This window comes from Desmodus rotundus, chromosome 9 (genome assembly GCF_022682495.2).
Source record: "Desmodus rotundus isolate HL8 chromosome 9, HLdesRot8A.1, whole genome shotgun sequence".
Lineage (NCBI taxonomy): Eukaryota > Metazoa > Chordata > Mammalia > Chiroptera > Phyllostomidae > Desmodus > Desmodus rotundus.
This window is the reverse complement of record NC_071395.1, coordinates 113,845,972-113,867,474: the sequence shown is the minus strand read 5'-3', so window position 1 is coordinate 113,867,474 and position 21,503 is coordinate 113,845,972.

Here is a 21,503-nt window from a genome sequence, read left to right as displayed (position 1 = left end):
TCAGAGCAATTTCTGTTTTCCAAAATGATAATGGCTTCAAACTCAGTGGTTCTCAACCAAAGGTGATTTCTGCCCCCAAGGGGGCTTTAGGCAATGTGCTGAGCCATTTTAGACTGTCCTGAGGGGAAGGGAAGCCAGGATGTGGGCAGTGAATAGAGGTACAGGATGCTGATAAGCACCTACTATACAGAGGACCATCCCCCAGGAGAATGAATTATGTGGCCAAAAAGGTTCACAGTGCTGAGAGTGACAAACCCTGCTCTGTATCCTGAAGAGTCCCTTAGAATACAAACAGCATGTCACTCTGCATCCTACATGGGAAATGCTGCCTTTCTTGCAACAGGCAGCATGGAAGGTGAAACTCAGAGAACAAAAAATGCCGGTCATCTTGCAAATATTGGGGAGAAGTGTCCCAAGTTGAGAAGACATCTGGAAAAGTTCAGGAGACAAAGGAAGATCTGACGACTTAGGAGACTGAGTCGCACTGTGATAAAACTGAGTCAGCATCTGAGGATCCCTGCTTCTTTCCATTCCTCATAAGTCACATTAATAACCGTTTCATAATGTCACTTAGAACAAAGAATCTTACTCTGTTAGATGCCAGAATTCACCATCTAAAGTTTTCCTCTTTGAAACGTGGACATTTGCTACCTTGTGTGTTCCTCAGATTACCAAGTCAGGGGCACATCTCCACTAACAAAACACTTGAGATTTCTAGAACACCATGCTTGCTTCCAGGCTGTACAGTCCCTTAAAATGCTAAGAATGATGCTGCTCTTTTATTTAGTCATTAATATATCTAGGACTAACAAAAAGAATTTTTCTAGCTCCTCACATTACCTCACATCTTTCTATTTCCTTTCGAGCTTTAACTATTTCTATGTCATATACAGCTACCAAAATGGAATAATCATTACTGCGGGAGAGCGAGTTTACCTTCATAACTCATGAGAATCAACAGAAAAGTATCACAAATGGAATTCAGTGCAGTGATGGGGAAATAACACGCAGAAATAAACATGTAGAAATAGTAAATTAAAGATACAATTTTTTAAGGACTCAATAGCAACAATGCAGGTTTAAAAAAAACACTCAGAATACACCTAACAATGATGTACAGGATCTGTATGAGCGAAATTGGAAACTGCTCCCCAATAACAGAAACTGTAACAGAGGAAAGCTATCTTGTTCTTGGATTAACAATTGAGTATCATTGTATACCCACTTGCCAAAGTTGTCTATAAACATCATATACTCTAGATTAATATAGCAAAGTGGTACCACAGGAAGTGGTCCCTTAAATCGGGACCCAAGATGTGTACTCAGGAAGAGTCTGGCCCCCCTTTTCTGCTGCCTACAGGGTGGCTCTATCTGGCCCCAGTCCCCTCACCTCATACCCCCCTGCAGCTCACCTCCTGTACCTGGATTGCATTGCTTGCATCACGTTTGGCCAGGGTCATCACCTCGTGACAGCAGAGACCCACGGCCAGCAGCAGCGCCTAACCTCCGGTCATTGTGGATGCTCATCTCTGGTCCAGAACTGCCAGCCCCTCAGGCCTGCCAGCCTAAATTTGCCTCCCAACCAACCCCACCCACATCTCTGTCCTGGTCATCCCTCTCACCTGCAGCCCAGTCCTGCCTCTGACCTCAGACAGGCCCCGCCCCTCATCTGTAGGTTTCATTTTTAGTGGTCCATTTCAACCAAAATAGCCAAGAATCAAGTATAGCTGTGAACATGCAGTTTAATGAAGAAATACATTAATAGTATATATCTTATAAAATTAAGGACCACTCTGAAAAAGAACTTGTTCAGACAATAAAAAGAAAAGACACAAACAGGGAGAAAATGTCAATTACCTAAAACAGGGTGAAATAAGATCAAAAGTGAAAGAATGGGAAAAGATACACAGGATGCTGCAAAAGCAGCTTTACAGTTGTTCACATGGAAAATAATATCATAATTATTAAATAAGACAACAATAAACTTTGTGTCTCGTACTCACAACTCTAAACCTACTTTTGCCCCACCCTGTATTATACAAACATAAACCGCATAAATATTACATAATAACATGCAGTAGACTTCCAAGTACAAAGCAGGACTAGAGATGATGAGTACTTCCTATCAAAAAGTTTCATTGAACCAGACGATCCAAATTTACCATGTACTTAATGTCATAAACTTAAATTATATAGAACAGAGACACAAACAAAAATTTATATGGTTAAATCTTAATAGATTTAATAAACATCTCTCATCAGGAATAGAGAATTCCTCTTTAAGAAACAAGAGACCACCTCAGAAAATTCAATAAGGGTATGAGAAACACCATGAGCAGCAAATTGGATTCAACATTCACAGATAACTGACTATACACAACTTTTCCTGCTGGCCGGCCCTGAGGTGTTATTCCCAAAATGACCACGAGATGGCAGCAGAGATGCATGCTTAGAACGTTTTTTACATTGACCATATTGTAATGAAGATTCCAAAAAAATTCAAAGGATTGAAATTACATGAAGTATGTTTCTTGCTCTCATTGTAGCTGATCTAGAAATCAGTTGTAAAAAGTAACTACAAAGTTCTTACACTTAAAAGTTATGAAATACACTTCTAAATAACCCTCATAATAAATCACAATAGGCGTTTAAAATAATTGGAACTGAATAATAATAAAAATCATACATTAAAAACCAATTGGAAAAGGCAGTGATAACTGCACATTATGGACATACAGCTGAAAATTCACAAGGTTTGCGTCCATATTAGAAATGCAGGATAATAAATTAACTCCAGGAAAGTAGAAGAATGGAAATAGGCAAGGAGAGATGTCTGGATGGGTTTATACGTAAAACAATAGCAGTTATTACCTCTTTAGTTAGGGTTTTCAATTAATTTTTATTTTCCTGTATAATTTAAGTAAGCTGCCACACAGAGGCAGTCTCAGGTTGGGAGGAAAAAAAGTATGAGAGGAAAACTTGGCATAATTTATGAATAAAAATAACAGACTTCTCTGGTGACAACACCAGAGGCCTTTTCTCTGCTCACCCAGCCCCATCTCCGCACTCACAGGAGCCCATTTTCCAAAGTGCATTTCTTTGTGTGCAAATGCAGCCCAGCAGAGAGGAAATGATGGGACCAGACCAGAAAGGGCAGAGAAATACTGAGCAGCACAGGCTGAGGGGGAACTTGCCCCGGGGCTGCCTCACTTCAGGGCCCCCTCACAACCATGATGCTTTCACAACTAAGCAGCAGCACCATTGGGCTGACCCACAGACGTGCTGCTTCATGATTCACCTGGAACAATACTGAGCTTCCTAACAACCTTGCTGCGCTCACAGCCATTGGCATCAAAACGGAGCTATTCGCACTACATAAAGTTCCCTTCTTCCCCAGACCCCAACTCCAGAACTCCTGTTGGCATTGAATTGGAGCCAGTGACCAGCACTTCGCAGATGCGAGATTGCACAGACAGACTCAGGACAGAATGAAACAGGGTGCAGCCTAGACGAGGGCCCCAAATAGGGATTTGTAATGGAGTCCAGAACTCAAGGTGTCCAGGAATACTAGGAAAATATATATAGGATGTCCTCACCCACACGAGCCTGAGCTGGGGGAAGGGACACCTGGAGCAGGGCTATTCAGAGTTGTTTTGTATAACAGCTGTGCAGATAACCTCTGGCATGGTCAGTTAACGTATCTATAACCTTTAACTGGTTTCATGGATATGTTAAATAGCTGTGGCCATGCTTTGAGCCAGGAAGCTGGGAGTGACTTCCACCCAAGATGTAACTGGGAAACAACTCCCCCTGGTTACAGCGCCTGTGTAAGAGCTTGGAGAGGATTGGCTCCATGCCATGGGGACACACCTGCCAATTTACTGTGGCAGCCCAGTCAAGCTGGAAGGATAGGGAGTGCTGGCAGGTGTAACCTATTGTGGGAGGAGTTGGAAATGGGGCTGCAGGGGAAGAGTGGCACTGGAATTTAAAGCCAGGTGTGGCAGCCACAGCAGGAGAGGACCACAGGGCTTTGGCAGAGAAGGGGGAGAACCATGCTGCTTTGGCAGAGTGGGGACCCCGTGGGGGTGACTCAGCTGATGGTGCCTGGAGCCTGAATCACACACAGACTTCTACTTCTTTTGCTGAGATACAGTACCCCAGACTGGGAAGAGGAAGAACGAAGGACTGTATAACTTTTAAATAAATAATGTCTTTCCTTTTCACCAGTCTCTGGCATTGAGAGACATCTTCCTTGCAAAGACTGGGGACAAATGGCCTCCGCTAAGAAGACACCTGGGAAAGCTCACAAGCCAAGGAAGATATGGCACCTTAAGAGACTGAACCACATGTGATAAACCACAGCACTGAGGCTCACTGTCTCTTTTCGTTACCCATAAATCACTCTTCAGTAATTGTTTCTTAAAATAACTTGAAGCTATAATCTTACTCTTTTAGATTCTAGAATTACCATCAAACGTTCTACTCTTTGAAAATGTACACATTTGCCACATTGTCAGTTCCTCAGATAACCTACAGGCGGCACAATTTTACTTACAAAATACTTCTGATTTCTAGAACACCATTGCTCCAGGCCCTGAACTCATTTATGATGCTAAGATTCATTTTACTATATTATTTAAGTACTAATGAACTTATAACTAACACATTTTACCTGCTCATGTCTTCATGTTTTATTCCAAGCTTTAACTATTTTTTCATATTTTACACAACTAAAGTAATGTAATTTTATTTTTGCATGAAATCTTATTTACCTTGATGACTCGTCAATATCAACTTAAAGTTATTATAAATAATACAACTTAGTAAATTGTGTGGTAAATAACAAGCAAAATAAATATCTTTTCTATAGACAAAGAATAATTTAAAGATATAATCAAAGAAAAGAACCCATGGGACACCCCCAAATCCGGTGTGTGTTCCAGATGATGTGCTCGTACAGAGTGGTCCCAAGGAACTGGTGAGCAACATTGGGACCTGAGACTTGTACCTCAAAACAGTCTTTAAAAAAAAAATCAACAGTCACTGATATTCCACTATAATCAATCACTTTTCCTGCTGACCTGCACTAAGATGTTATTCCAACAATTCCCACCAGATGGCAGCAGAGATACACACTTGGGACATGTATTAGTGGCTTGGCCAAATGGTTTGTATGATTTTTATGTATAAAATGATAGCAGTTTTATTTTTTTAAACCTCTTTGGTTAAAATTTATTTTAAATACATTTTACTTTCTTCATTGGTTAAGCAAGCTGCAACAAACAAAGCAAATTGCAAATGATTTTGAGCACACTTGCAACTCCTAAAAACCTGAGTCTATTACACTATATAGCAACTTCCAACAAATGGCGCATAGAACACGTTTATTGCTTCATTTTCACTAGTCTGGAAACCAGTCACAAGGTAACTGGGCAGTCCTCACCTGTGCACATTTTAAAATACACTTCTAAACACCATTGCCATCAACACTCATTGACATTCCACTAGAGTCAACTACTTTTCTTGTTGACAGGCACTGAGGTGTTATTCCCAAAATGAACAAGAGATGTCAGCAGGGAACCACGCTTGGAACTTTTCTTTCTTTTTGTTTTCGTTGACCATATTGTACTATGGACCAAGTTTCAAAAAAAAAAAAAAATCAGATTCTCTGAGGTTCTGACCAACATGGGGCCATAGGTAGACCCTTCACTTCCTCACACAACCAAAAGGAGGATAACAACGAACTTAAAATCAATAAACAACCAGAAGTGCCACAAATAAACCTGCGTGGAACTCTGACAACAAAGGAGTTAAAGAAACAGTCAACCAGACCAACCAGACTGGTGCACCAAAACAAAGAAATATGGCCCAAGCGAAAGAACAGAGCAAAACTCCAGAAAGAGAGCTAAGCGATGAGCAGATAGCCAACCTATCTGACAGAGAGTTAAAAGCCCTGGTGATCAAAATGCTCACAGAACTGACTGAGCTTGGTCGCAAGATGAAAGGACAAATGAAGACTACCCAAAGTGAAATACAGTAAAATATTCAGGGAACCAACAGTGACAGGAAGGAAACCAGGACTCAAATCAATTCTTTGGAATGAAAGGAAGAAATAAACATGCAACTGGAACAAAATGAAGAAAGAATTCAAAAAATGAAGAGAAGCTTAGGAACCTCTGGGACAACTTTAAATGTTCCAATACCCAAATCGTAAAGGTGCCAGAAGGAGAACAACAAGAGCAAGAAATTGAAAACTTATCTCAACAAAAGTGAAGAAAAAATTCCCCAATCTGGAGAAGGAAATAGACTTCTAGGAAGTCCAGGAAGCCCAGACAGTCCCAATGAAGGTGGACCCAAAGAGGAACACACCAAGGCACATCATCATTAAGTTATCCAAGATTAACGATAAAGAGATAATATTAAAAGCAGCAAGAGAAAAGGAGACAGTTAACTACAAAGGAGTATCCATAAGGCTATTAGCTGATTTCTCCAAAGAAACCTTACAGGCAAGAATGGCCTGGAAAGAAGTATTCAAAGTCACGAAAGGCAAGGACCTCCATCCAAGACGACTCTATCAAGTAAAGCTATCGTTCAAAATGGAAGGGCAGATACACTGCTTCCCAGATAAGGTCCAGTTAAAGGAGTTCATCATCACCAAGCCCTTATCCTATGAAATGTTAAAGGGACTTATCTAAGAAATTGAAGAAGATCCAAAATTATGAACAGTGAAATGACAACACACTCACAACTCTCAACAACTGAACCAAAAAGAAAAGAAAAAAAAGGAAAACCAAAATTAAGCAAACAACTAGAACAGGAACAGAATCAGAGAAATGGACATCACATGGAGGAATTTCAGCGGGGAGAGGGAAGGGAGGAATAGGGGGGGCAAAGGTACAGGGAAGAAGAAGTATAAAATTAGGCATAACCAAGGTGGGAGGCACAGAAATGGTATAGGAAACAGAGAACGCAAAGAACTTATATGTACAAGGCATGGACATGAACTAAGTGGGGGAGGAATGCTGGAGGGTAAGGGGTGCGGGGACAAGGGAGGATAAAGGGGGAAAAACTGGGAAAACCGTAATAGCATAATCAATACTTTTTAAAAGTAAATATAGTAAGTAAATAAATAAATTTAAATAAATTTCAAAAAACCAAAATAACTGCACATGACTGACTGATGGTAAAGATGTTCTGTAAGAAAACTTAAGAAAGAAATCCTTACCCTTCAATGCAAAGGTTAGAAACAGAAGCTGGAAATGCACAAGTTTTGCACCTGTGCCAGGAACCTAAAATAGTAAACCACGTCCAGGCAAAGTGGAGGACACGAGCCCGTAGACATGTCCTCAAGGGCACGTACATAAAATTAGAGCGCTTGTATATTACTTTACTTTTATTTGCCTCTCGGTGGACAATTTCAAATACATTTCACCTCCATGTTATTTCAAGAACCTGCAATGAAAATCAAATTACAAGCGATTTTCAAGCACACTTGGCACTTGTAAAAACCTGCCTCCAATACGCTACAAAGCCAGTTCCAGGAAACGCCACAGACAATAGGCTTATTGCTCCCTTGGCCGGTATCTGGAGACCAGACACAAAGTAACTGCACAGTCCTGACATTTGGACATCTTCAACTGAGCTTCTAAATTACACTACTATGAAAAGTCAAAGATATTCCTACTGGAATTTACCGCTTTTCCTGAGGACCTGCACTAAGGTGTCATTCCCCAAAATGGCCACGTGATGGCAGCATAGACTGACACAGGCAATGCACGTTGCACTAATGCCTTGGTTGAAAGTTCCTTAGCTTTTTATGGTAAGATGCAATGAACGGCACACTTTTCATTTTCCCCAAAAATTATAACTGCACAACGTCATTGCCATTCCGTTCCAGTGGCCTCTGATATCTTTCAGGCAACTTCCCATTCCATCGTCCCACAGCACTGATACCTTTAGCAGCAGAGAGTTCTTCCAGGTGCCTTCTGCAGTCTTCCAGGGAACAGAAATTTCTCTCCACTGAGAAATTCGGGATACGGAACTAAACGGCCATGCAAAGGTGCAATTTCTGGTGAGTTCTGCTAATGAATCACGACCGCGCGGCCATGCTAGAACCGTTTTTCCCTGGTCACCAAAGAGAAACATACTCTCCCACCTCATCCTGAAGCTTTCCCGTCTTCTGCTTCGACTCTGTCAACCGACAGTACTTACAATTCGTCTGATGGGCCAGCATGTGTTGCGAATATCCCACTGGTTTTCCCCAAGGAGCATCTCCTACAGGAATCCCTCCCATATCACCACATAGGCAACATCACCTCCTCTGGATGAAGACAGCCCTGTGGAGGAGCTGCTGGTGGTGGTTCCTTCGTTTGCCCACCATCTCTCCTGTTCCACATTATTCTCAAAGTTTAACAGTTCATACCCCCCTCAAAACTTGCTTGCAAGCAGAACGGTTTCCTTATGTTTCCGAAAAGAAACGCATGTGGGAATGAGGTCAAGAAAGTCCTGCCCTCTCACCCCTTCAACTTCTGTGGAACCCAAACATCAAAGGCATTCACATAATCATGCAGGTGCAAATGATTTTCAGTGCTCGATTTGGATACTTTGAGTATGTCACCTGTCTCCCACATGGCATAACCTGGTCTGTCCTCAGTTAAGGTCTGGACTCGATGGCCGTGAACTGCTACTGGTCTGCCATGTCCGTGGGGCACCTCTGTGCGAGAAATCTTGGGCATGAAACTTTGCAAACCACTTCTGACACATTTCATCACCTAAGGACGCTTTCTCCATACACACTACAAATCTTTATTTTGGCATTCCAGATGTGCTTTCACCTTTCTTGAAATGACAGAGCCTCATGTGCCAAAAGTGTTTCTTATGTTCACCCATCTTCAGGATGAAAATGGCCACAACATCACTCAACGGTTTTGATGAGTATTTTCTTAAAACGCATGCTGGTATGACATCTGTCATGATACACTCCAACAAAACAGTTTCACATGAAGTTAAAGACAAGAACGCAATCCAGAGTCACATGAAGGGGCAGGACGGCAGAAGGGTGGTGGGGGCCGTACTTACTTTTGGGCAAACCTAGTATAAAGAAAGCTTGAACCAGAATTGCACCATTGAAATCAATAACAGTATGTGTTTTGCTCTCGCAGCACTAAAGCTAGAGTTCACTGAAAATGGGTGACTGGAAAGTTCTCCTGTTGGTACTTCTGAAATAGACTCCTACAGAACCTCCAAAATGAACCACATTGTGAGTTACAAAATGGTTTGAACTGAATGATGCTAAACATACTACATACTTACACTTGAGAACAAAATCTGCACCCTTAAACACACGTGTTAGGCACAAGACCTCAAATTGTACAAGAGTGGCACTCATTTGAGGAACCGAAAAGAGTAAATGAAGTCCAGACACACTCTAGGAAACAGGCCTCTACATGTGTCTGGAAGGGCACATACATAACATGATAGCGATTTGATTTGATTTTACCTCCAAGTGGAGATTTTTGAATACATTTTATTTTCCCCTTGTTTAAAGAAGCTGCAACACACAAGACAAATTACAAAAAATTTCAAACAACTTAGACCTTGTAAAAACCTGACTCTATCATGCTCATCATAGAGCTCAACTGGCTCTATCATAAAAGCCAGTTCCAACAAATGTCATATAACACACGTTTAGTGCTTCCTTTGCCCTTAATCTAGAAGCCAATCAGAAAGTAACCTGACAATCCTTACATTTACATGTCTTGAAATGCACTTGTAATTAACATTGCTGTCAAAAGTCATTGATATTCCACTGGAATCAACCAATTCTCCTGGGGACCCGCACTAAAGTGTCATTCCGCAAAACGGCCACGAGATGGCAGCAGAGATGCACATTTGGCCCACGAGTACTTTGATCTTTGCCGAAGGGTTCCTTTGGTTTTTACCAGGAGTTGCAATGACAGGCACATTCTTCATTTTCCCCCAACAACGTGACTGAACAACGGTTTCAACGTTTTCTTCAACCACCCTCTGCCATCTTTCAGGCAACTTCACCATTCCGTCTTCCCAAAATATTGTTATCTGTTGGAACAGACAACTCTTCCAGGTGCCTTCTGCAGTCTTCCGGGGAATGGAAACTTCTCTCCATTAAGAGAAATTCAGAAAGCCCGAAGTAAACAGCCATGCACAGTTGCGATTTCTGCTGAGTTCTGTGCACAAATCACGACTGGCAGCCAGGGTGGGAACACGTTGGCCTGGTCACCAAAGGGTAACAACACTCTGACCTTATCCAGAAGCTTCCGTGTCTTCTGAAGACAAACTGCCAGCTCTCCCTGGAGTGGTGCTTTCAGTTGGTTTAATCGGGAGCCATACCTGTTGCAAGTAACCCCACTGGTTTTCCGCAAGCATATTCTACAAAAGTACTTCCTCCCGAACCCACCACGTACACACTACCACATTCTTTGCACGAAGATGCTGCTTTTCTGTTTTGAAATATCCTCTTTTTATTTTTTTAAAGATTGTATTTGTTTTTAGAGGGAGGGGTAGGGAGGGAGAGAGAAACATCAATGAGTCATTGCCTCTTGAGCACCCCCTACTGGGGACCTGGCCCATATCGAACCTGACTGGGATGTGTCCTGACTGGGAATCGAAACTGTAACCCTGTGGCTTGCCGGCAGGCACTCAATCCACTGAGCCACACCAGCCAAGGCTGAAGATCCTCCTTTGGAGGGGCTGGTGGTGGTTCCCTTCATATGCCCATGATCCCTCTCATTCCACATTATTATAAAATATCAACAGTTCTTCCTCCTCCTCACTATTTGTCTTGGAAATGAAACATTTCCTTGTGTTTCATTAGAGAATCTCATGTGGAAATATGGTCAAGAAGGGTTTAATCCCACCTCCACCAACCCCACTTAACTTCTGTGAAACCTAGACTTAAAACAAATTAATGTAACTGTGCTGGTACAAATGACTTTCCAAACATGATTCATAAACTTTGAGTATGTCACCTGAATTCCATGTGCCATAACGTGGTCTGTCCTCAGTTCACATACACCCTGGATGGCTCTCCACTGCAAGTGGTCCACCTACCCATGCAGCCACTGCACCCGAGAAACCTCCAGCATCCAACTTCCCCATCCACTTCAGACATGTCCCATCAGTCACAGCATCTTCTCCATAAATGTTTTCTTGCCTTACACTGATGCTCGTACCTTTCTTGAAATGACCAGCCTAAGCGGCCAAACATGTTCCTTACGTCCACCCGTGTTCACTGTGAAAAAGGCCAGACACACATTCACCAGTTGCGATAAGTTTTATCACACGCTTATATAATAGCTGTCACAATACTATCTAACAAAACTGTTTTGAATGATGTTAAGGGCAAGTATGGGCGACCAGATACAGGTGATGGGGTGGGAGTGTGGGAGTGGGGTTGCAGGCTGAACTGACTTGTGGCTGAACTGACTTTTTAGCCAAACAGCCTTATTGGCCAAATGGACTTTTTTGCCGAACAGGCTTTTTGACCAAACAGACTTTTTGGGCAACCCGATTTAAGGCAAGGTTCAGCCAGCATCGCAGACGCAAAATCATATACAGTACATTTTTTTCTCCCATAGCATTAAACCTAGTATTCACAGAGAGAATAGATGAATAGACAGTTCTGTTGTTCAGGACTTCTGAAAGAGACTCCTACAGAAGCTCCAAAATGAACCACCGTATGAATTACATGATAACTAGACCCGAATGACACTAAAGATGCTAGTTACCAATTCTTGATAAAGGATCCTTCATCTGTCAATGCAGAGGTCAGAAGCAGAAACTGGAAATGTACAAGGTTTGCGCATGTAGGAGGAACCGAAAAATGGAAAAGGAAGTCCAGGCAAAGTTGAGGAAACAAGAGTACATACAACAATAGCGCCGATATTTTACTTTGATTTTATTTCCTGCACCTCTTGGTGCAGAATTCTGTATAATTTTTACCTCCACGTTGTTTAAGGAAGCTGCAACAAAGCAAAGACAAACGAATTTCAAGCACACCTTCAACTTGTCAAAGACTGACGCTACTACGCTACAGAGCCAGTTCTGAGAAACGTCATATAAAACGTATCAATGGCTCCTTTGCCCTTAACCTGAATACCAGATGCAAGGTAACTGGACACCCCTGAAATTTAGATGTTTTAGAATACACTTGTAAATACCACTGCCACCCAAAGTCATTGACAGTCCACTGGAATCATCCACTTTTCCTGCTGACCTGCACTGAGGTGTCATTCCCCCAAACGACCACGAGATGGCAGCAGAGACCCACAGTTGGAACACAAGCTCTGCTATTGGCTTCCTACAAAGGTACTTTCGCTTTGTACCCGAACGAGGACCCTAAAATAGTAAACGCACTCTAGGGAAAGTTGAGTAAATGAGCCCGTAAACATGTCTGGAGGGGCATATACATAAAATGAAAGTGCTTGTATTTCGCTTCACTTTTACTTACCTCTTTGTAGAGAACTTTAAATACATTTTACCTCGTAGTTTAAGGATTCTGCATCAGACAAACCAAATTACAAGTGATTTTCAAGCATACCTGGAACTTGCAGAAACCCAACTCTATCACGCTACACAGCCAGATCCAAGAAATGTCACATAAAATATGCTTATTGCGCTCTTGGCCGTTAATCTGGAAACCAGTGACAAGGTAACTGGACAGCCCTGACATTTAGACGTTTTCAAATGCACTCCTGAATACCCCTGCTATCCAAAGTCATTCATATTCCCCTGGAATCAACCACTTACTCTGCTGACCTGTACTGAAGTGTCATTCCTAAGGCTGGCCACCAGAGGGAAGCAAAGACCAGCATTTGGAATACATAGCTTACTGATACCTTGGCCAAAAATTTTGTTTGCTTTTTACCATCAGATGCCATGACAGAGACAATTTTCATTTTCCCCCAAACAACGGGGCTGAACAACTACTGGACAACGTTGTCACCATTTTGTTCCACTGCCCTCTGCCACCTTTCAAGCTACTTCACCGTTCCATCATCCCACAACATTGTCCTCTTTCAGACCAGGGAACTCTTCCAAGTGTCTTCTGCAGTCTTTCAGGGAATGGAAATTTCGTTCCAATAAGAGAAATTCACAAAGACCAAACTAAAGGATCATGCAAAGCCACAAGCTCTGGTGAGTACCACGGATGAATCATGACTGCCCAGCCAGGCTGGAACAGTCTTCCCCTGGTCACCAAAGAGAAATGTGTGCGCTCCTGCCTTATCCTGAAGCTCCCCTGTCTTCCTGACAAATTCTGGACATTTTCCCTCAGGTGGCCTTCACTTGGCCTAACAGAGATCAGTACTTGTTGGGAGAAGTCCGCTGGGTTTCTGCAAGGAGCTCCCACTGCAGGACATCACCTCCTTCAGATGAAGACCACCCTTTGGAGGGGCTGCTGGTGGTTCCTAGGCTTCCCTCAATATCTCCTGTTCCACATTATTCTCAAATATCAACAGTTCATCCCCTCACACTTTGTCTTGGAAATGGAATGTTTCCCTTCCATTTCTGTAGAGAACCGCATGTGGAAATTCAGTCAAGATGGGATCCCCACGACCCAGCTAGACTTCTGTGGAACCCAAACGTCAAAGAGATTAACGTAATCAAGCTGCTGCAAATGCTTTTTGACATTTGATTGAGATACTTTGAGTATATTACCTGTCTCCCGCGTGCCACAACGTGGTCTGTCTTCTGTTAACGTCTGCCCTGGATGGCTCTCCACTGCACCTGGTCTGCCTACCCGTGAGGCAACTGCGCATGAGAAATCTCCCGCATGATTCTTTGCAACCCACTTCTCACACGTTCCATCAGACTCAGCGTCTTCTCCGCACACCAAGCATCTTTTCTTGCCTTACGCTTGCACTTGTACTTTTCTGGAAACGACACAGACTGAGGGGCCAAAAATGTTCCTTATGTTCATGCATCTTCAGTGGGAAGAGGGCCACACACACATTCACCAGTTGTCATGAGATTTTTCATCCCACAGGGATATGACAGCTGTCACGATACTGTCTAAAAAACAGTTTCAAATGACATTAAAGGCAAGTATGCAGGACCGGTGCCAGGTGACATGCTGGGGGTGCGCAGCAGCGGTGCAGTTGTGGGGGGCCGAACTGACTTTTTGGACAACCCCATTTAAAGCAAGTTTCAACCGTCATCACAGCTTTGGAAGTCTATGCAATATGTTTTCTGTATAAAAACCGAGGACGCGGGGCCAGGACACAGAGGGACCCCCTTTACGGATGGAAGAACAGGGGGGAGGCCCCCAGGAGATGGCTTTCGTGCGAGCCCGGCTGGCTTGTTTCCAGCCAAGACGCGGGGCGGGGCAGGCGCAGGTCAGGCCCTCCCATCACAAGTCTCCCTCGGGGCAACGTACCGCACTCTTGAGATATCAGGCCAGGTTCACAGGGTCTCTGGGCTCGTGTCCGGGGAACTGGAAGCCCTCCCTGCCGCACAGAGGACTGCCAGTTTTACCCGGGACCACACTTCCCAGCAGGTCTCCCACCCCGGCAGAGGCAGAGCGCCCAGGGAAGACCTGGGTACCTGGGACCTCGGCGGGGGGCCAGACACGTTTCCGCACCTGGTACAGCGGGCCAGGGCGGGCGGGACGCACGCCCACAGACGCATTCTCCCGTGGGGACTCAGGCCTGCACCCCACCTGGGCGGCTAAGATTCTTGCATTGGCTCAAACTGCCCCACCCTGCCCTGAGGCGCCAAACTTACACCCAGCGGCTTCAACTCTCTAAAGTCTGGGCTAAACTACGGGAGAATGCACTGTGACCGCCCCGACCCCGGGCCCCCAGGGCTCGAACCCCACCTCTCCGTGAAGGCATCGGAGGCCTCCTGTCCTTGCTGTCCGCAAAAGGCATTCACCTGGGGCAAACCTGGGCCCTGGTGAGTGGGACCAGGCCCCAGGGCAGGAGCCTGGGGAGGGCACTGGAGCCAATGGTGCAAGGGCTGGGGATTTTCCTGGGGGCTCTTTCGGGGCCCAGGCAACCTCTCTCGCCCGGGGAGTGCCCACATTGTCCCTTGACCCCTGCAGGACACCTGCATCCCGCGATAAGCAGCCCTCTGCCTCCATGGGGCTCAGACACATGAATGAGGCCGGGGTGCGAGCAACTGGTTAAGTGGCCGCACACCCACAGCCCCCTCTGTCCCATCCCCCCCACTTCGAAGACCCCCCTGTTCTGCCATTCGTAAGGGGGATCCCCTTTACCGATGGAAGAACAGGGGGGAGGCCCCAGGAGATGGCTTTTGTCCGAGGCATGGCTGGCTGGTTCGGGGCTGTGATGCCGGGCCGGGCAGGCGCAGGGTAGGCCCCCCCAACAGAGGCCTCCCTCAGGGCAACGTGCCCCTCTCTTGTGATATCAGGCCTGGTTCACAGGGTCCCTGGGTCCTGTCTGTGGAACTTACCGCTTTCACTGCCATCCAGAGGACCGCGCATTGTCCCGGAGACCACACTTCCGGGTTGTCTCTCACCCCCGCAGAGGCAGAGTGTCCAGGGAAGAACTAGAGACCTGGGCCGGGATGGGGTCCCGGCCACTGTTCCGCGCCTGGTGCAGCGGGTTCTGGCGTGCGGGTCTCTCGCCCGCGGACGGGTTCTAACGTGGGGAGTCAGTCCTGCGCTCCGCCTGGGTGGCTGTGAGACTTCCTTTTGGTGAAAATCCCTCGCCCTGCATTGAAGCATCCAATGTTCAGTGGGTATCGTTTTCGTTAATGCCTGTGCTAAACCACCCAGGTACAGAGCATAACCAGTTCTACCATGTTCTCCCTGGAGTTGTAACATCCTTCTCTGTGAAGTAATCAGACGCATTCTTCCCTGCATTTCTGTAAATGCAATTAGTGCAGGTATGCTGTGAACAGTAATGAGGACCATTCCGGATGTAATGTGCCCAGAAAGGCAATAATAGCCTGTCTGGGCAGGAGTCGGGCTTTCCCGGGAGCTCTCTCTGACCAGAGAGCCCTCTCTCAGGTAGAGAGTGGCCGTGCTCTCCCTTTGTCCCCCGCCTGATTTCTCCAGTCTGCGTCAATTGGTCTATTGCTGCCAAAGCGCACCGTTTCCGCAGGCTGGGATGCACATCACTGGCCTAACTTCTGGGAATCATCCCGGATTCTGCACTCCAGTCATCACCACTGAGAGGATTGCTCTGTTTTTCCATCTGTAAGGGGACTTCCTTATGCCTGGAAAAACAGAGGATGCTCAGAGAGGATGGCTTTAGTCTCCTCCTACTGGCCACTTCTATTGGGACCTGATACTTGTACCTCAAAACAGTCTTTAAAAAAATCAACGGTCACTGATATTCCACTATAATCAACCAGTTTTTCTGCTGACTCGTGCTAAGACGTTATTCCCCAAACTTCCCACGAGATGGCAGCAGAGATGCACACTTGGGACAAGTATTAATGTCTTGGCCAAAGGGTTGGTTTGGTTTCACGTATAAAATGATAGCGATTTTATTTTTTTTAGCCTCTTGGTTTAAAATTTATTTTAAATAGCTTTTACTTTCTTCATTGTTTCAGGAATCCTCAACAAACAAGGAAAACTACAAATGATTTTCTAGCGCACTCAGAACTTCTAAAAATCTGACTCTATCACAGTATACAGCAAGTCTAACAAATGGCACATAAAGCACATTTATTGCTTCCTTTGCCATAATCTGGAAACCAGTCACAAGGTAACTGGACAGTGCTTGCATTTAGACCTTTTAAAATACATTTCTAAATACCATTGTCATCAACAATCATTGACAATCCACCAGAATCCACCATTTCTCTTGTGACCGGCACTAAGGTGTTATTCCCAAAATGAACAAGAGATGGCAGCAGAGAACCACGCTACGAGCTTGCTTTTTTTTTTTTTTTTTTTTTAACAGTGAGTATGTTGTACTATGGAGCGAGTTTCAAAAATATATATCATAGGATTGAAATTATATAAGGTATGTTTCTTGCTCTCATTGCAGCTAATCTAGCAATCAGTAGTAAAAGATAACTAGAAAGTCCTTATATTTAAAAATTATAAAATACACTTCTAAATAACCCGCAAATTAAATTACAATTGCAGTTAAAAAATAACTTGAACTGAATGATAATAAAAATAGTACATAAAAACACTCTGGAAAAAATGTATTGATAAATCCACACATTAAAGAGAAAGCCTGAAAATTCAATTTTGCATCAGTTTACAAACCCGGAATAATAAATTAAATCCAGAGAAAGTGGAAGAATGGAAATGGGCAAGTAGTGATGTCTGGAAGGATATAGACTTTTTTATTGAATAATTTTTTACTGTTATTCTATTACAGCTTCCCAATTCTTCCCCTTTGCCCTTCTCCGCCCATCCCACCCCACATACCCCTACCTTGTTTAGAAGCATATATACTTAATATAATAGCAGTTATTACCTGTTTGGGTAGGATTTTCAACTATTTTTATTCTTCTATATAATTTAACTAAGTGGCAACCACAACAAAAACAGGCTACCTCAGTTTGGGCTTAAAACGATCTAGAGGAAAACACGGCATAATTTTACAATAATAATAATCTAGTCTGTTGTGGTGACACCACCAGAGGCCTTTTCTGTGCTCGCCCAGCCTGATCTCAGAGGGGCTCCTTTTCCAACTTTCACTTCTTCATGTGCAAATGCAGCCGAGCAAAGAGGAAATGAAAGGTCAGCCAGGTGAGCGGAGCAGCCTGAGCAGCACAGCGGGAGAGGGGGTCTGCCCCGGGGCTGCCTCACTTCGGGGCCTCCGCACAGCCCTGCTGCTACGTGACTGAGAAGCAGCACTGCTGAGTCGACACACAGTGTGCTGCTTCATACTTCACCTGTGACAATGCTGAGCTTCTCAACACCCCTTCTGTGCTCACAGCCATTCTGTCTTTAAATTGAGGTATCTGCACTGAAGTTTCCGTCATCACCACACCCCAACCTTGGGACTGACTCCTCTTGGCATTGACTTGGAACCAACGACTATAAATTTATAGAAATACACGTGGACCCCACACACACCCAGAGACCCCCAACGCCACACCCAAAGAGACCTCAGATCTGAGACCCATAGCCCAATAGATTCAAACGCAGGCCACAGACCTCAGACACAGGACCCAGATGCGTTACCAAGACCCCACAGCCAGACTCCAGAGCTGGAGCTGGACAATGAACCCTAGTTGCCAGATGCCAGACACAGAAGCTGAACCACACTATTCAGGGCTTGTAATATTCTTAATAGCATTTCTATAAATGACCTTGGATCCAGTACTTAAATATAAAATTGTTTTTATAATAAATGGTTTTCATCTCTCAAACAAACAGTAACTGCGTGACACAGTACGTTTTGCACTATGGAAGTGTTCCTGCTGGAATAGAGCTCTGGATGCAAATCGGACACGTTGGGTGGTCAGGGTGCTATTCGGATAAGGAAGGCGGCCGGGGCCACTGGGTGTAATGAGGGTGGGTAGAGTTCTGGGTGAGTCATTTTTAAATGCATACATATATAACCAACTACTTCTCACCCATTCTTTTATCTACGAAAACTATGTATAGATAGGTTTATTCCAAGTAAAGGAGAAAAGAAATGACACAGCATTCCAAATGACATGAAGGAAAAGCAAGTTTCCCCTGCACGTTGCCCAGACCCTGATCCCTGCGTCTCCTTTCAGCACGTGTCTTCTGCCTGTTTGTTTGTTTTTTTTTAACACAATTTGTTTTGCAGGATACTTTTCTCACATCACAACATTACTTACAAAATTATTCTCTGTGAAATTCTATTAGAACGACCTTACTAGGTTGTTTCTTGAATGAAATGTCATATATTCTCACCCACTTTTAATGTTCTATAATATTTCACAGTGTTAGAAAACATAACAAATTCTCTTCTACTGAATTTGTTAAAATATGTAAAATATATTACTATTTAGTAAGATATATACTAACGATAATTTAGTTAGATATATACTAAAATTATATCTGTTATTATATAAGTGTTGGATAAAATAGATTAAACATACTTCATTTCATACACAGGGAAGCAAAACGGGGGGGAAATTTTTAATGCTTTTCTTTTAATTTCATTTATTAATTTGAAAGAGAGAGTTGTTCTGCTTATGTATTCATTCATTGGTTGCTTCTTGTATATGTCCTGACTGGAGAATGAACTGACCACCTTGGCACATAGGCAGGACACTAGCCAACTGAGCTACCAGGCCAGGGCTACCAGGGGAAATTTTGAAAAGTGAGATTTCTGGGTCAGAGGCCATGAGGATGCTGTTTCTGGATGGCTATTCTGGAAATGATCACCGGAGAGTCTGCACCAAAGGACCCTTCCCCGAGCCTTTCAGAGCAAGGTCACTGCACCTGCTTGCTCATCAGCCCCAGGGATTCCAGGAGTCCTCCGGATCCCCATACGGGCCCCCAAACTGTGTTGACCTCAAAACTATAGCAGTCAGTCATTTTACCAGCAGATAGGGGCTTATTTGGAAACAGTAAAAAATTGCAATTTAGGACAATCAAGCTGTACAAAAACCATAGGCAAGCTCCACAATTAAAGAAGACGTACGTCACTTTACAGGGACAAAGGAGGAACTTGAGAGGGGTCATTTCAAATGGAAGTGCAGAGGAGAAAAGCATCAGTTTAGGGTGACCCTGGTTTCTCTCTGGCTGAGTTTCTGGGGAGTCGGTTTCTCCTGGGAGCACATGTAGGTACATCTTCATGTTGGGGCCTGTGACAGACAATTTTTCCTGTAATGGACCCCGGGTGGTGCTATGTGACAGCACCCCCACTGACCCCCAACTCTACTTTAGTGAGGTTTCCCTTTATGCAATTTCACAGTAATAATTAGCTAGTTGGTTTATTTGCAATCCATGGAAATCAAGGTATATTTATGTGCTCAAAATAAGGTAAGGACCAGATACACTTCCCATTTTATCCCGTGAAAGCCGGCAGCAGTTACACTGACCTTGCTCTGTGGAACCGTCCTCAAATTTGGTATCTTATTTTTATGCAAAATACTTGCAGGTTTTCTGAGTATTTTTAAAATTTATTTAGTTTTGTAGGCTTCCAGCCAAGATGGAGGCATAGGTAGACACACTGTACCTCTTTGCACAACCAAAAAGGACAATTTAAAAATAAAAAACAACCAGAACTGACAGAAAATCGAACTGTATGGAAGTCTGACAACCAAGGAGATAAAGAAGAAACATTCATCCAGGCCAGTAGGAGGGGTGGAGAGGGGCAGCCGGGGCGGAGACAGGCAGCCAGGGGAGAGAGGACTCGCGGCAAGGTGGCGGCTGGTGGACCCAGTGAGACGACGGATTGTGGAACGGGGCGGGCCAGGCTGCAGCTAGCTGACCCCGCGGCCCCACATTCGCGCATAGATAAAACAGGAGGAAAGGTGGGGGAGCGAAGCAGACCTCGCAACCCAGGGCTCCAGCATGGGGAAATAAAGCCTCAAACCTCTGAGTGAAAACACCCATGGGGGTTGAGGCAGCAGCAGGAGAAACTCCCAGCCTCACAGGAGTTCGTTGGAGAGGTCCACAGGGGGATAGAGTATGCACAAGCTCACCCACTCCAGAATCAGCACCAGAAGGGCCCAGTTTGATTGTGGGTAACAGAGGGAGTGATTGAAAACCGGCAAAGAATGGAGCAAGCGCCATTACTTCCTCTCGGTCCCTCCCCCACGTACAGCGTCACAGCGCAATGACCAGAGTTACCCCACCCCGGTGAACACCTAAGGCCCCGCCCCTTTACGTAACAGGCATGCCAAGACCAAAAAAAATGGCCCAAATAAAAGAACAGATCAAAGCCCTAGAAAAATACAACTAAGCAACGAAGAGATAGCCAACCTATCAGATGCACACTTCAAAACATTGTTAATCAGGAAGCTCACAGAATTGGTTGAATTTGGTCGCAAATTAGACGAAAAAATGAAGGCTATGCTAAGAGAAACAAAGGAAAATGTACAAGGAACCAAGAGTGATGGGAAGGAAACTGGGACTCAAATCAATGGTGTGGACCAGAAGGAAGAAAGAAACATCCTACCAGAAAAGAATGAAGAAACAAGAATTCAAAAAAATGAGGAGAGGCTTAGGAACCTCCAGGACATCTTGAAACGTTCCAACATCCGAATTATAGGGGTGCCAGAAGGAGAAGAGGAAGAACAAAAAATTGAAAACTTATTTGAACAAATAATGAAGGAGAACTTCCCCAGTCTGGCAAAAGAAATAGACTTCCAGGAAGTCCAGGAAGCTCAGAGAGTCCCAAAGAAGTTGGACCCATGGAGGAACACACCAAGGCACATCATAATTACATTAGCCAAGATGAAACAGAAGGAGAGAATCTTAGAAGCAGCAAGAGAAAAGGACACAGTTACCTACAAAGGAGTTCCCGTAAGACTGTCACCTGATTTCTCCAAGGAGACCTTACAGACAACAAGGGGCTGGAAAGAAGTATTCCAAGTCATGAAAGGCAAGG